This window comes from Bidens hawaiensis, unplaced genomic scaffold (assembly GCF_021521415.1).
Source record: "Bidens hawaiensis isolate Kalapana, Puna unplaced genomic scaffold, B.hawaiensis_p1.1 tig00022575_1, whole genome shotgun sequence".
NCBI lineage: Eukaryota > Viridiplantae > Streptophyta > Magnoliopsida > Asterales > Asteraceae > Bidens > Bidens hawaiensis.
The window spans coordinates 167,596-184,004 of record NW_027493523.1 but is presented as its reverse complement, the minus strand read 5'-3'; the positions used below and the strand labels follow the sequence as shown (position 1 = coordinate 184,004).

Here is a 16,409-nt window from a genome sequence, read left to right as displayed (position 1 = left end):
ATGATGGTACTATAATACACTTATAAGTTTTTGGTTGTCCAATGGTTGTGCTAGTTGGACATCATTAAGTTATGTAACAAATGTTTTGTTACTTTTAACTAATGTTTAAAACCAAACCCACTGTAAAGAGTATATGGTGTCTAATTCTTGGAGTGGTGTGAACTTCTGGTGGTTGTGTAATTTTCTAGTAAGTTATTAATCCACACACTGTAAAGAGTATATAGTGGCATACATTAACAAGAGTCAAACTGTACATGGATGCTTGTTTCTTGAAGCAGTGGATTTGATTCATATATGTTGAAAGTCTGTTTCATTTGGGATCCAGTTGATGAACAATATACATTAGTGACTGGTTTTCAGCCGATTTATTTTCATTTCATGTTAACTCATCACGTGATGATTTTGAAGTTTGATTATGTATGTATATTTGCAACAAAAGAAAAAAGGTCATAATGTGAGGGTGTGTTTTAAACGGATTGTGTCGTGTTATTTATGGTACCGAAATGATGAGTTTTTAACCAAAATGGTGTACTTAAAAAATATGTTATTTAAATGAAAGTGGTTGTGAGTTTTAATGTATTTATAGAGATAAATATAAAGGTTCGAATGAGAATGCTTAATAGCATATTATTTTACTAGATTTTATCCCCCGTTTTTTATATTTATTTTTTGCATTAAAAGGTTGTCTTGTTGTATTTGTATACTCCTTGACCTAACCCTAACAATACATACCTTTCACTCACAACACAACACAACAGACCTATCCATTCATCGATCCACTTTTCTTTCTGCTTCAATCTGGTGAATCGATCCACTTTCGTAACCTTGAATCGGGTGAAATCCATCCACTTTTCTGCTTCAAAGTGAAAACAGACATCAATCGGCTCTTGAATAAGGTTTGAAATTTTTTCATATACCTCGCAGGAATCGATTTATTTTGCTTTGTAACTCATCAATTTGTTACTTTGTTATGGTTTTAATGAACATTTGCTAGATTTGTTAAGATTGAAGGATCTGTTCTGGTTTATAGTTTGTGTGGACGTGATGAACTTTGATTGCTTCCTGGTCTACATCTATGGAGTATGGGAAATAGTTATGATGTATTTCCAAGCTTCAATTTTCGATCATCTCTTTCGTATAGGTATATTTCTGTTTGTTTTCATGATTATTCATATCAAGTTTCTTTAGATCTGTGCTTTTATTTTTCTTAATGTGATTTCATATAGTAATAATTTGTTTTCTCGAATAGAATTAATATCTCACATATATCCTTTTAAAAGTTAAATTTTCAAATATAGCTTTTCAATGAATAAACGAAGAATAAAACTTATTATGATATTGTTCTCTTCGCTTATTCACTGAAATAGTGTTTTTAGTAACTGATTTTGCGCGGTTTAGTATTTATTATGTGTTTAGTATTTACTATGTGATGGGTCATGATATCTTTCTGAAGGTAGTATCTGAAGATTAGCACCATGAGTTGTATATTATCCATTAATTCCATTACTTTTATCAGGTTCAGTAGTTAATTAATTATATACATCCAATTAAATGATTGATCTTCATCTTTGTGTTTGATTTGGATTTGTATATCTTTGTGAATGTGATTGCTATTTGGCCATTGTTGTAGGTACGAGCGTTTTCAGATTAACCTAAACAATTTTATTATTAATCCTATATGATTATTGTGACTTATAAATGCTAAGTTCCAAGTGGTGTTGTAGAACCACCACAGACAGAAAAACGATATAAACATGCAATAAGAAAATAATGATGATAAAAGATGACACAAGAATTTATGATGTTTGGTCCCAGTCTCGGACCCACATCCCCGAATTGAAACTAGATTGTTTTATATATTCATGTGAAAAGAATACACTTACTCAACAAGGTATAAGCAAAGATAAACTATGGTTAACAACTTGATATGAGTCTTGGTTAATTTCGAGTCGATCTGACTTTTGCTCCTCTCTAGTAGGATCATTGTAATTTCACACCTAATATAAATCCTAGTTGCAGCACCGTGGACGTAGGTTACATTAATTGAACCATGTAAATCTCTCGTGCTCGTTTATTGCTTTGTATTGAACGGCGTGGTTGTGTGCTTTGTACTTAACACAGTAGTGGCGCCTAATGAAAATTTTGTATCTTAGTGTAGATAGCCCATAAATCTAGAGAATATTCAGAAACAATGGAAGAAAACAATACAACTTTATTTATAGAACGGTTTGTTACTAAACTATTATGCTATTGTTCTATATGCTTATGTGGATGAGATTTACTAATTAGATAACATGCAGCAACAAAGAATACAAGAACACTATAAGACTTGATTTACGTTATTTGAGCGAGGGATACGCCATTGAGAAGCTGGAAATGGCCCTAGAATTTTGTAATGATAAATGTAAGTTTCTCATATACCAAGTTTCTTATATTTTGTATGATCTAAGGGTAGGGGTGTATATATAAAAAATATGTCTTGTTATATATACATAAAAATAAAGAATACGAATTTACGATTTTTTATTCATTTCGATTCGAAATTCGAATAAAAATCCACATATTTTTTTATTTTTTATATATACATAAATATATATGTATTTGGGGCTGTTGGGATAAATTCTAAATTAGATCCATACATCAAGCCCAAATCCTATTGGTATTTTTTTTAATGTTTTAAGTTTAGACATGGGATGTGGAGTGGATGTTATTAATATTTTATTTTAAACTTTTACCATGTCGTATTGCAATTTACTTTAAATTTATTTTTGGTGTTCCTGTGATTTTGGTAGTTTTTAATATTTAGGTGAATTCGGTTTGAAATCGAATTTTAAAACGAATACGAATTAAATTTTGAATTGGAGAAATAATACGAATCGAATAACCAAGTTTAGTTGGGTCGGTAGTCGGGTTTGGGTTAAAATCCTAGCTCTAAGCTGATCGCATTATTATTATTATTATTATTATTATTTCTTTTTGTGTTTATGGTATATAGGTGTAAGTGTAAAATGGTTAGTAGATATTGAAACAGGAATAGATGAAAAAGAGATGAAAAAGAAGGTCCTAAAATTAGAATGGCGGTATGTAATTAACTAAGATATATGTATGTCTCATTGTCTTATAAATGTGTATCTTACGCTGTTACAATGATTGTTGTAGGTTGATGATTATTTAGAGAGGCATCACTACAAGAATCAGTTATCATTACCTTATCAGGTGATTCTCGAAGTGCGAAAATGGTGACGTCATGTTAGGTTTAATGATATATAGCCATTTTTGTATATTAAAGGGCATATACATTAACTATATTTTTGGGTAAAAGTAGTTTAGTTTCAAGATCGTATGTCAGAACATGCACCAAGCAGTTGGTTTCGCTAAAACACTAATTTTCAGACCTTAGAAACAACTGACTTTGCAGCTTAAGACATCATTGGCGGCACTGACGGAATTTCCGTCAAGTTTCTACGTGTTGCTTCCACAAAAATTGAAGATCTGCAACAGACAATGCGGAGGAAGAAGCAACCAGAACACTCCGAAGAAAATGGAGATTGAAAATGGGAGAGGGTTTTCACATGAGTGGGAATTCAAGATTGGCTTAGAGAGCTGTAAAATGTGTTTATAGAGCTGTAAGAGCATTCTCATCCAACCCCTCATATTACGTGAGGGGTGTTTTTATAATTTAGAGAGTGATTCAAGGTGTTGTGAGTGAAGAGTTTTTATATTTTAGAAAAAGTAGTGATTTTCTGTATATTTGAAAAGTTACTGTTCATCCCCTATAATTTTTTAATATATTTTGAAAGTGGTTGTGAGTGAAGGAAAGAGAAAAGGTAATGATAAAAGGTATAAAAAGTATTATTTAATTGAAATGGATAGAGAAAATAAAGTAAGTTTTAGTGTAATTTTTGGTTTGGAGATAGGGGGTGGGATGAGAATGCTCTAAATGGTTTGAAATCATATAGGGTATAGATATAGATGATTTAGAGCATTCCTAATGGATTCTCCAAATTATGTGGGGTTCTTCATTTTTAAGAGATGGTTAAAATGGTTGTGAGAAAATGTTACTGTTTATGGTTAAATTTGGAGAAGCGTACTGTTCATTTCTATAATTTTTTAATGTTTTTGAAAGTGGTCGTGAGTGAATGAGCGAGAAAAGGTAATAATAAAAGTATAAAAAAGTATTATTGAATTGAAAATGAGAGAGAAAATAGTGTTTTTAGTGTAATTATAGAGATGGAGATGGAGATGGAGAATTGAATGAGAATGCTCTTAGAGGGCCAATGTATTATTTCTTTTGCAAGTGGTAGTGAGTGGAGAAAGAAAAGATGATAAAGATTTAAAAAAATATTATTTGATTGAAAGCATTGGTGTGTTTTAGTGTATTTATAGAGATAAATATTGAGGTTCGGATGGGAATACTCTAAGGAGAAGCTCATATGTAAAACATTAGCTTTTGAACCCGTGTAGTACACGAGTGTTAAATGATAAAAATAAATAAGGTCTTATTTTAATTATCATTCTCAAATTACTTTTGTGGGTATTAAAGTTGTGTAGTTGATCAAACCATAGGTATGAAAAATGATATTTAACTTAATAACAAATAAAGTCAACACTATGTTATAACCCAATTGACAAAATGGTTTTGACTCATGACCCATGGACAGCTAGAATGAATTAGATGAAAGATTAGGAAATAAAAGGAATGTAGGCTTAACACCTAAGCTTTAACATTTTCTTTTATTAGTATTGTAAGATACCTTTTTTATAACACTATCACCAATACCTTTTTTTGGGTTTATGCGGGTTTTGCCGCCTTCCCCATGCAACGACTTTCACACTTATGTATGCGGTGAAGACCGTCATCAGTGTTGATAGTTCATAAAGTATAAATGTAAAATCATCAGCGTCGATGTTCTAAGGAGAATCATTTCCATTAGAAGTGGCTCTTGGCCTTTTCTTTACAAATTTGGAATTGATCTACATGCAAACTGTGTAAATGAGCTCCCTTCCATGTTGTTGGGATGGGAGTGCCATCGAGCCGATACGCACCTGGTTCGGGATCTCGTTCTTTACGCAGCATGTAGTCTCCACATTGAAGCTGGAATTTTATTCGTGTTTTCCCCTGCTGGGGTTCTACACGCATCAGCCTGCTCAGCGTTCATTGCGCCACGAGGTGCGCGAGCGTCCCATCTCTGACAAATGCTTCGACCATGTCCTTTACGTCTATGCATTCTTCGGTGTTGTGGCCTTTTGTCCTGTGAAAGTCACAGTATTTGCTCCGATCAGCATTGTGACGATGTCGGATTATTTGAGGCTTTGGCCATGGGAGCTCCTCAGTGGCGAATATCTCGGTGACGCTTTTGGTGAGCGGCGTCCATCTGGAGTTCTTGTTTGACTGTACGTTATCCCTTCCGCCTAACCGATGCTGCAAGCCGGATGAGGTGTCAAAGTTTACCCTTGACTGCCAAATGCCTAGCTTCCGCTTTTTGTTTAATCGGGCGGTAAGGACGTTGTCTTCTTTTGTTTTCTGGGTGTAGAGGTTTGTGCTCTGTGGGAGATCTCTACCCAGTTGCTTCTCCGTTTCCGCAAAGCGTTTAGCTGCTGTCATGATGGCATCCCATGTGGATGGCATGCCATCTTTACCCGTTAAGGTGCGGATGAGCTCTGGGTCGTTCGCGCCCTGAATAAAAGCAGCGCGAACAAGATCTTCGCTAATTTTACCCAGACTAAGCTTCTTCGAGTTGAAGCGAGTGATGAAGTCTAGCAAAGATTCATCTTCCTCTCGAATGCATTTGAGGATTGTCCATTGCTCCTCGGTATACTTTCTTTGCTGGCTGAAGTGTTGGCTAAACTTCTGTTGGAAGTCTGCCCAGTCGTAGATGTGGTTGACCGGTAGACGATCGAACCACGCTCTAGCAGCCCCAACAAGCGTCATTTGGAACATGTAACACCACGTAGGTTCCGTCCAACTACTGACGGTTGCCCCCGCTATGAATCTGTTCAAATGATCATCTGGGTCAGATATACCATCATATGTGCCTATGCTGGACATTTGTTTGGCACTTTTTGGGGCAATTGCTTCCGCAATGTCCCTTGCAAATTTGGACGTTCCCGCATTTGCAACGTTTGGTCTGAATGTTTTGGAGAAGTCACGTGGACTTCCACCTGTGTTTTTTGGTTTGAAGGCTTCTCCAAATTGCCTTCTCGGTTGGGAGTCCGTTTCCTTACGCTTCCCTTTTGCCCTATGGCGAGGGTTCGCGTCGGAGTCGGATTCCTCCGAGTCATCGTCCAAGTATTCTTCGAATTCGTCAGCCTGTTGGACGGAACGCAAGCGTTCGTCAAACTCAGCTTGGAATTCCTTCTGACGTGCCTCCGCCCATGCCTTAACTTCATCGAGTGTTTTGCGGGGGAGTCTTGTTCGTTTCTCTAACTGGGTATCGGTGAATCCCAGTGAGCGATTATTTACTGCACTTGCCCCAGCTTGGATAACTGGGGTAGTGTTCGTAAAATTTACTTCACTTGCCCCGGCTTGGGTAACCGGGGTAGTGTTTGTAAAGACTGTGTAACCGGTATTCCCCCCCGTAGCTGGGGTTGTGGTTACCGGAGTTTCTTTAACCATCTTTCCAGAAGTTTGAAAAAACTGGAGAAAAATGAAGTTCTAGCTTTATGCACGGATGGCGCCAATGAAGAAACACTAACCGGACCCCGGACAGATTACGGGTAACCTGGGAGTTAGATAGATGTTTCCCACGAGGGGTTAGACCCGGCAAAGATGGTTCTTCTGATAACCTACAAAACAGACACCGTGAGCTTGTCACTGAGAAGGGGGGGGGGGGGGTTCCTCCTTGTGACCACCCTCCGGCGTGAGAATCAGACTAGATTGCTCTTTAAATATAAAAGTATATTAAGAGATTGCTAGAGCAGATATCAGGTATAATATGATGATAATGTGATAAGATATGATAAGATGAGATGGTCATACCATTTGTGGTATTTATAGCCGAATGTAGGTTTCCAAGGAGGTGTGGCCTGCTGAATAGTATTCCTGTTCTACCAACTGTGGCCTGCGCACGTGCCCTGCTGGTAGTTGGTGGGTAGGCAGCGGCTGATAGTGACCAGGCCTGCTGTATACTATTCCTTTTCCACCAACTGCCGGCTATGCACGTGGTATGACAGGAGTTGGTGAGTAGGCAGCGGCTAATAGTGACATACAGTACAGGAGCATGTTGCTCGCCATACTGTTGTCAATAAGCTGTACCCTGCGGGTGCTAGGTATGTGAAGGGTTTTGCCTTAACACTGTACCCGCATCCGTCTTACGGTTACTTGGTTGCCAAGGTAAGGGGTATTTTCCCGCTTACTTTTGAATCTTTTTGAATTTTTTTGAAATTCGAAGAGTTGGTGAAAGGATAAGAACAGTCCAAACTTCTGAAACGTCGTGCGACGGTTTCTTCTGACTGTGTCAGGACGTGCAGGAAGTTATGGTGACGTGACAGTACATGGTCATTCCAGACGCTTTTTCAGGCGCGTGGGCGCGATTTTTCGGGCGCGTGGCCGCGAAATTAATGGTATGCGTCCTGTCAATAGCTGTTGCCAGCTTGCTCTTTGCCACGTGTCATAGTTTCATTGCACCTTCGATTTCTCTCTCTTCCGCATTAAATGCATCGCATTAATTGCGATTAGTATATAAAGGGGGAGAGGGTTCTTTGTAATTCACACTTTCACTCTTCTCTTCATCTTCTAAGCGATTTCCGGCGAATACTCATCTTTCAGCCGAGCATTCTCTTGAAATCGTTTTCTTCTCTCTTTTGTAAGATGTCGTCTCGTGATCTCGAATCTACAGCCGATGACAAGAGTACTGCTGGCGAGTGCCAGTGTGCTCTGCCTGTCGATCTGTACCAGTACGTCGTCAGGAAGTTCATGCTCGAGTCTCTCGAGCCTGAGTTTCCTGAACCCCATCAGACGGTGTACGATGCCCCCAGAGGCAAGATCGGGGTATATGCTGCATTCTTTGTTTATGGGAATCTTAGGTTCCCATTGACAAAGTTTGTGTACCGTGTCCTGGAGAGGCACGGTGTGCACCTGACCGAGGTGCACCCGATGGCGATTGCCAAGATTCGGCACTTCGAGTGGGTGTGCCGGATTCTGGGCATTGAGCCCTATGTTGACCGCCTGATGACCTTCTACACTTGGAGGTGCATCCAGGGGTGGTATACGTTGATAACCCGGATTAAGGGTTTAAAGATTTGCGCAACCGAGCGCAGTCTTCGCTCGTGGAAGCGGGAGTTCTTCTACATCTCCGCTCGCGCCATCCCCCTTGCCATGAAATTCAAGAACGGGCAAGCACTTCCCAGCCTTCACGCCTCCAACTACGAGGAGGCGGAATGGTTTTCGAAGATATCCCGAGTCCAATCTCCGGTTTACCAGTTTGCGGAGTCCGGGATGGTGATGCTGGGGATGAGCCGGGTGTGGAAGGAGGCGGATGCGCAAAAGATCCCAATCGTCCTTGAATACGGTTCGAACTCTGTTCCTTACGGTATGCTTTGTTTCTTTTTGTTGATTTTGAATTTCTTCTAACTTCTTTCCTGTTTATTTCAGAGGGGAACGACTTGCAGTCGCTCATGTACCCGCGGGAGGCGACGGTCCCGCTCGGATGGGTACTCGCGCTCTAGACGAGAACGAGTTGCCCATCCTAGAATAAACGGCGGATCGGTTCGTGGAGGTCTACCCGCTAGGCCACGAGATCCTGAGCGCCAGGCGGCCAGGTAAGGCGCTATTCAACCCTCGACCCCTCAATGTTGAAACCTCTGCTGGAATTCCTCTAATCGTATGTTCTGATGAGGAATCCGCAGATGGTCCTCCGTTGGTGCGGAAGAAGAAGGCTGCCGGCGGGAAGGGGAAGGAGAAGGTGGCCTCCACTGCCGATCCGGTGCCTCGGTCTGATTCGGAGACCGAGAGCGAAGAGGTGGCGGGGAATCCCGGTGGTGATAAGACCACCGCTCCGGAGGCTGCGACTGTCACCTCCGGAGAGCCCAAGACGACGACGGTGAGCGGCGCAAAGAGGCCGGCTCCATCGGGTTCGTCCCCGCCTCTCCGTACCTTTAGGCTCAAGAAAACCCGTAAGTACAAACTTCCTTTATCTTTAACTTCATAGCTTAATATCATTAACACTTTTCTTCTTTGTGCAGGCGTGGATGTTGACGCATTCCAGGGTGGAGCGCAGAGCACTCCGCCCATGACGGTAGGCTTGGTCAGCCTACCTGAGGCGACGACCCAGGCGCCTGCGCCTGCTTCCGCTGGTTCAGTTGCTCACTCCATTGAGCCGACTGTTCCAGCTGAGATGACGTCACCGCCGGCTGTGAGTGCCATTTTTACGGCATCTTTCACCGAGCCGGCGGTTACTATTGCTGCGGATTCCGCAGCGGCGACCGCGGCGGCCTTTACCATGCCTCCTCCGTCATCGGCAACGACGGCCGATCCTTCAGATATGCATGGGGCGTATCGCCAACCTCTGCCACCTTCCCATCTGCCTGACCTCTTGGATGGATTTCCCTTGGGTTCAGGTGATGGGTTCGGCGGTTATCGGCCTGTAATTGACCCTACAGGTGCGTAGGGTTCTTTTGGCCTATTTTATACCAACGGGGCTCTCCAATTGAGAAGTGCGGTGACCTAAACACAAAAAAGAAAGTTTTCACTCTACAAACAAAAAAGTTAAAATTTCGTTTATCTATTTTGTTTTGACCCAAAACCTAGAACCAAGAACCAACTAGAATTACTACGATTCTTTATTTATTTATTTATTTTTTTTTGGGTTTAGGTTCAGGTTCTCTTAGATCGGGTTTCGTTTGAAATATTTTGGTCCATTTTATACCAATTAATAATAACAAAGTTGTAAACATACAAGCCTTACAAGGGTCAATTTGTAATACAAGAAACAATAGCGTGTGTTTCAGACATGTTTCATATGTTTTAACATTAGACTATCTCAGACAAAGATCTCTCTGTTCTGTTCCATCTGTTAAGAAAAGAAAGAAAGCTTCTTCAACAATTTAATGTTTTTCATCTCCACATATTCATCAAGGCAAGTATTTTATATTTTAACTTTAATCATTAATCCATTCCAATAATCAATTTCCATAGAATCTTAGTTTCTTTAAATCAGATTTGTAATCAAGTCATAATATGAGAGGGTTTACCTAATTTTTGTCAAACTAGGGGTGCAAACCAGCCAAGACCGGGTATAGTTCGTTTCGAGCTCCATTTCTATGGCTCGAGTTTGGCTCATTTACTATTTATTAGTTCTTTTTTGATATATTCTTTTTATTATTTCTGTGTATATTTATTTAATTTTAATTTTATATGTAACATAATATATATTATTTAGTTGTTTTCATCATAATTTTTATATATATAAATGTATAAAAAAAGGTTATATAAGCAATAAGCTCGTTTAGGCTCGTGAGTTGGCTTGAGCTTGATAAGTGAAGCTTAGGCTCGAGCTCGTTTATTAAACAAGCTTATTTTTAGGCTCGACCTAATTTAAGCTTAGCTTGATTCGTGCTTTTTTGCAAGCCGATTGCGAGTGGCTTGGCTTGTTTATACCCCTCCGGAAAACCAACACACAATGCACAAATGAATTAAACATGCAGAAATGAGAAAATCAAGTACGTGCAGTATAACGTGGTTCGGTGAGGGTGACCTACGTACACTACTGTCTTTTATTAAGCTCGAACAAAGATTACAATTACAATGAGGGTATTTGTAGATTAATAACACGAGCGAATTACTTGGTAAACAAGAAACATAATTAGGCCACTTAACTATTAATTAAACCTGCACATTCCTTTTGTTTCCTCCATGCACATAAAGCCTTCATAATCCGAACAATTTTGACATTGGATAAATTGTTTAGGTCGTGAGAACGATGTCAAGAAATGAGCTCACAAAGAGAAGTGGCGAGAGTTCAAGAAACGATATATTTATTAAACGATATTGATGTTTTGAGTAAAGCCTTATATGCAGATAAACCAAAGCCCATAACCGTTAATTCAACCGCTAACCGATCAAAACTGCTTTCAAAACCTCAACTACCCGAAACAAAGTCAAAGTCAAAGTCCAAAGGCAACAGTAACAGTAAGGACAAGAAATCAATTTGGGGTTGGAACACATTTAAATCGTTTAACTATATCCGCAACAAAAGATTTAACTGTTGTTTTACACTTCAAGTTCATTCGGTCGAAGGACTTCCTACAAGTTTTGATAATGTTACACCGTGCGTTAAGTGGAAGAGACGTGACGGTGAGTTGACCACTCGACCGGTCAAAGTTTCGCAAGGTGCAGCTCAGTTTGAGGAGCTTTTGACCAACACGTGCTTGGTTTATGGTAGCAGAAGCGGGCCCCACCACTCTGCTAAGTATGAAGCAAAACACTTTTTGTTGTATGCATCCGTGTTTGGTGATCCCGACGTTGACTTAGGTAAACATAGAGTTGACCTCACTAGATTACTTCCTCTTACGCTAGAGGAGCTCGAGGATGAAAAGAGCTCGGGAAAATGGACTACTACTTATAGGTTATCGGGAAAGGCGAAAGGTGCGACTTTGAATGTTAGTTTTGGGTATTTGATAGTCGGAAATAGTGACGGTGTGGTCAAATCTCCTGTAAAGACATCTGGTCAAAGTCAAAGTCAAATCAAGCGAGGTGAAAGTCTTCATGTTAGTTCTCGGTCTGTGGAAGATGAGGTTTTGCCGGTATCAAAGTCGGATCTTTCTGAATCGGTTAGTGTGTTGTATAAGAAACTCCAAGAAGAAGATGAAAAGTCAATCATTTCTGTTGACTATGAAACATCCGAACCCTCAAATCAAGATTCAAACTTTCCCGACGGTGCGTTTTCTGTCATCGAGCAGGGAATTGAATATCCCACAAAGGAAAATGTAAAACCAGATAAAGAAACTTTAGAATCTTTACTGGTCAAAGAATCCGAAAGTCAAACCGAGAGCAAAACTAAAGAACAAGAATTTGGTGATAAAGATTTACTCTTGCGAGAATTGGAGTTGGCTTTAAATAATGTAATGGACTTGAAAGAAGAATCTGATTCTCAAGAAGAAAATGAAAATACTAAAGAAACTGGAAATTTGCAGGTTAAAATCGGTTATAACGAGAAACGAAAATCACTCGATTTGGATTATGTTACCGAAAGTGTCGCTGATGATTTTTTAGACATTCTTGGGATAGAGCGCGGTCCCTTCGGTTCAACTTCTGAAAGCGAGTCAAACTCGCCACGTGGGCAGTTGCTAAAACAGTTCGAGAAAGATTCCATGGCTAACGGTTCTTCTTTATTCAACTTCAATCTTGACGATGACGACGATAATAATAATGATGATGATGATAATGTTGATATATTGAGGCGAACAACCGAAGAGCCACAAACGAAAACAAAAGCAACAATCTTGGAAGACATGGAGACGGAGGCTTTGATGCGTGAGTGGGGTCTAAACAAGAATATCTTTCAGGGTTCACCGAGTGAGTCGGGTGGTCCGGTTGATCTGTGTCCTGACGAGCCACTTGATCTTCCTCCACTTGGGGAAGGGTTAGGCCCGTTTGTCCAGACCAGTAACGGAGGGTTCTTGAGGTCAATGAGCCCTGAGATTTTCAAGAATGCTAAAAGTGGCGGGAACTTAATTATGCAGGTTTCTAGCCCAGTTGTTGTGCCTGCGGAAATGGGCTCGGGTGTAATGGATGTGTTACAAAGTTTGGCATCGGTTGGTATCAAAAAGCTTTCAATGCAAGCAAATAAACTCATGCCTTTAGAAGATATATCTGGTAAAACCATGCAACAAATTGTTTCGGATTCCACACCGCCTTTGGAGGCACCACACGGGTACGCATATTATGTTTCTTGCAACAATTCTTTTTGGATTTTAATTAAAACTAGAAAAAAAATTGCATAAATGGTCCTTGTGGTTTGATCTTATTGCAAGTTTGGTCCTCAAATGTTAAAAAGTGCAAACTTTTTCAAATTTGGAAAGACACAATTACCCTCACATGAATGACACATGACATCACTTTTTCGATAAAAACTTGGATTAACAGTGGGGACTAAACTTGCAACACTCCCACAAAGTTTGGACTAAGTTTGCAGTTTTTAAAATCTAGTGACCAAACTTGCAATATGGTCAAACCACAGGGACTACTTGTGCATTTTATAAAATTATGTTTTATAAGTTATAACCATATATTGTGCATGAAACATTCATTGCAGCATGAGCCAATGGTTGGACAAGTGTCAACAGGCCACGGGTCAAAAGGGTATGAAACGAGTGGGTCGGATCAAGAATACGTGTCACTAGAGGATCTTGCTCCATCAGCAATGAACAAGATCGAAGCTTTATCGATCGAGGGGTTAAGAATACAGTCTGGCATGTCAGATAAGGATGCACCTTCAAACATAAGCCCGCAATCCATTGGCGAAATCTCGGCTCTCGAGGGCAAAAGAGTAAATTTAGACGGGTCGTTGGGTTTGGAAGGAACGGGTGGGTTGCAGTTGTTGGATGTCAAGAACAAAAGTGGCGGTAATGGTAACGGTGATGATGATATTGATGGGATAATGGGTTTATCAGTTACGCTTGATGAATGGATGAGACTGGATTCTGGTGAACTCGACGATGGTGATGAAATCAGCGAAAGAACTTCGAGAATCCTCGCTGCTCATCATGCGAGTGATTTGATGCGTGCAAGACGAGGCAAAGGTTCGAAAAAAGGCGGTCTTTTGGGTAATAATTTCACCGTGGCGTTGATGGTTCAGCTTCGTGATCCGTTAAGAAACTTCGAGCCCGTTGGCACTCCAATGCTCGCTCTCGTTCAAGTCGAGCGCGTTTTCGTTCCACCAAAACCGAAAATTTACAGCTCTATTTATTCATTATTTAACAAACCCGAAGAAAAAGAGGAAGAAAAGAAAGTTTTGGTTGAAGAAAAGAAAGTTTTGGTTGAAGAAAGTGAACCGGTTCCTCAGTTCAAGATCACAGAGGTTCATCTCGCGGGTGTGAAAACCGGACCTGAACCTGAACCGGGGTCAAATAAGAAGGGGTTCACGATATGGGGTTCAAATGCGAAACAGCAACAGGCGGGATCACGATGGTTGGTTGCGAATGGGATGGGAAAGAAAAATGCAAAACATCCACTTATGAAGTCAAAAGTTGATGATAAGTCTAGTGGTAGTTTGTGGAGTATATCATCAAAGGGTAAAGGTAAGGCGAAGGCGGAGCCACCGGTAAGGAACCCAAGTGTTATTATCGCTAACGAGACGGTTAAGTTACTTAGTGGTGCAGGTTTTGTATAAAGTTATGTTGATGATGGTACTATAATACACTTATAAGTTTTTGGTTGTCCAATGGTTGTGCTAGTTGGACATCATTAAGTTATGTAACAAATGTTTTGTTACTTTTAACTAATGTTTAAAACCAAACCCACTGTAAAGAGTATATGGTGTCTAATTCTTGGAGTGGTGTGAACTTCTGGTGGTTGTGTAATTTTCTAGTAAGTTATTAATCCACACACTGTAAAGAGTATATAGTGGCATACATTAACAAGAGTCAAACTGTACATGGATGCTTGTTTCTTGAAGCAGGGGATTTGATTCATATATGTTGAAAGTCTGTTTCATTTGGGATCCAGTTGATGAACAATATACATTAGTGACTGGTTTTCAGCCGATTTATTTTCATTTCATGTTAACTCATCACGTGATGATTTTGAAGTTTGATTATGTATGTATATTTGCAACAAAAGAAAAAAGGTCATAATGTGAGGGTGTGTTTTAAACGGATTGTGTCGTGTTATTTATGGTACCGAAATGATGAGTTTTTAACCAAAATGGTGTACTTAAAAAATATGTTATTTAAATGAAAGTGGTTGTGAGTTTTAATGTATTTATAGAGATAAATATAAAGGTTCGAATGAGAATGCTTAATAGCATATTATTTTACTAGATTTTATCCCCCGTTTTTTATATTTATTTTTTGCATTAAAAGGTTGTCTTGTTGTATTTGTATACTCCTTGACCTAACCCTAACAATACATACCTTTCACTCACAACACAACACAACAGACCTATCCATTCATCGATCCACTTTTCTTTCTGCTTCAATCTGGTGAATCGATCCACTTTCGTAACCTTGAATCGGGTGAAATCCATCCACTTTTCTGCTTCAAAGTGAAAACAGACATCAATCGGCTCTTGAATAAGGTTTGAAATTTTTTCATATACCTCGCAGGAATCGATTTATTTTGCTTTGTAACTCATCAATTTGTTACTTTGTTATGGTTTTAATGAACATTTGCTAGATTTGTTAAGATTGAAGGATCTGTTCTGGTTTATAGTTTGTGTGGACGTGATGAACTTTGATTGCTTCCTGGTCTACATCTATGGAGTATGGGAAATAGTTATGATGTATTTCCAAGCTTCAATTTTCGATCATCTCTTTCGTATAGGTATATTTCTGTTTGTTTTCATGATTATTCATATCAAGTTTCTTTAGATCTGTGCTTTTATTTTTCTTAATGTGATTTCATATAGTAATAATTTGTTTTCTCGAATAGAATTAATATCTCACATATATCCTTTTAAAAGTTAAATTTTCAAATATAGCTTTTCAATGAATAAACGAAGAATAAAACTTATTATGATATTCTTCTCTTCGCTTATTCACTGAAATAGTGTTTTTAGTAACTGATTTTGCGCGGTTTAGTATTTATTATGTGTTTAGTATTTACTATGTGATGGGTCATGATATCTTTCTGAAGGTAGTATCTGAAGATTAGCACCATGAGTTGTATATTATCCATTAATTCCATTACTTTTATCAGGTTCAGTAGTTAATTAATTATATACATCCAATTAAATGATTGATCTTCATCTTTGTGTTTGATTTTGATTTGTATATCTTTGTGAATGTGATTGCTATTTGGCCATTGTTGTAGGTACGAGCGTTTTCAGATTAACCTAAACAATTTTATTATTAATCCTATATGATTATTGTGACTTATAAATGCTAAGTTCCAAGTGGTGTTGTAGAACCACCACAGACAGAAAAACGATATAAACATGCAATAAGAAAATAATGATGATAAAAGATGACACAAGAATTTATGATGTTTGGTCCCAGTCTCGGACCCACATCCCCGAATTGAAACTAGATTGTTTTATATATTCATGTGAAAAGAATACACTTACTCAACAAGGTATAAGCAAAGATAAACTATGGTTAACAACTTGATATGAGTCTTGGTTAATTTCGAGTCGATCTGACTTTTGCTCCTCTCTAGTAGGATCATTGTAATTTCACACCTAATATAAATCCTAGTTGCAGCACCGTGGACGTAGGTTACATTAATTGAACCATGTAAATCTCTCGTGCTC

At 39.1% G+C, this 16,409-nt stretch overlaps 1 pseudogene; it reads left to right on the top strand.

Annotated features, from left to right (window-relative positions):
* Positions 1 to 10,919: 10,919 nt before the first annotated feature.
* On the top strand, positions 10,920 to 14,330 carry LOC143565884 (protein PLASTID MOVEMENT IMPAIRED 1-RELATED 1-like; annotated as a pseudogene).
* The last annotated feature ends 2,079 nt before the right edge of the window (positions 14,331 to 16,409 follow it).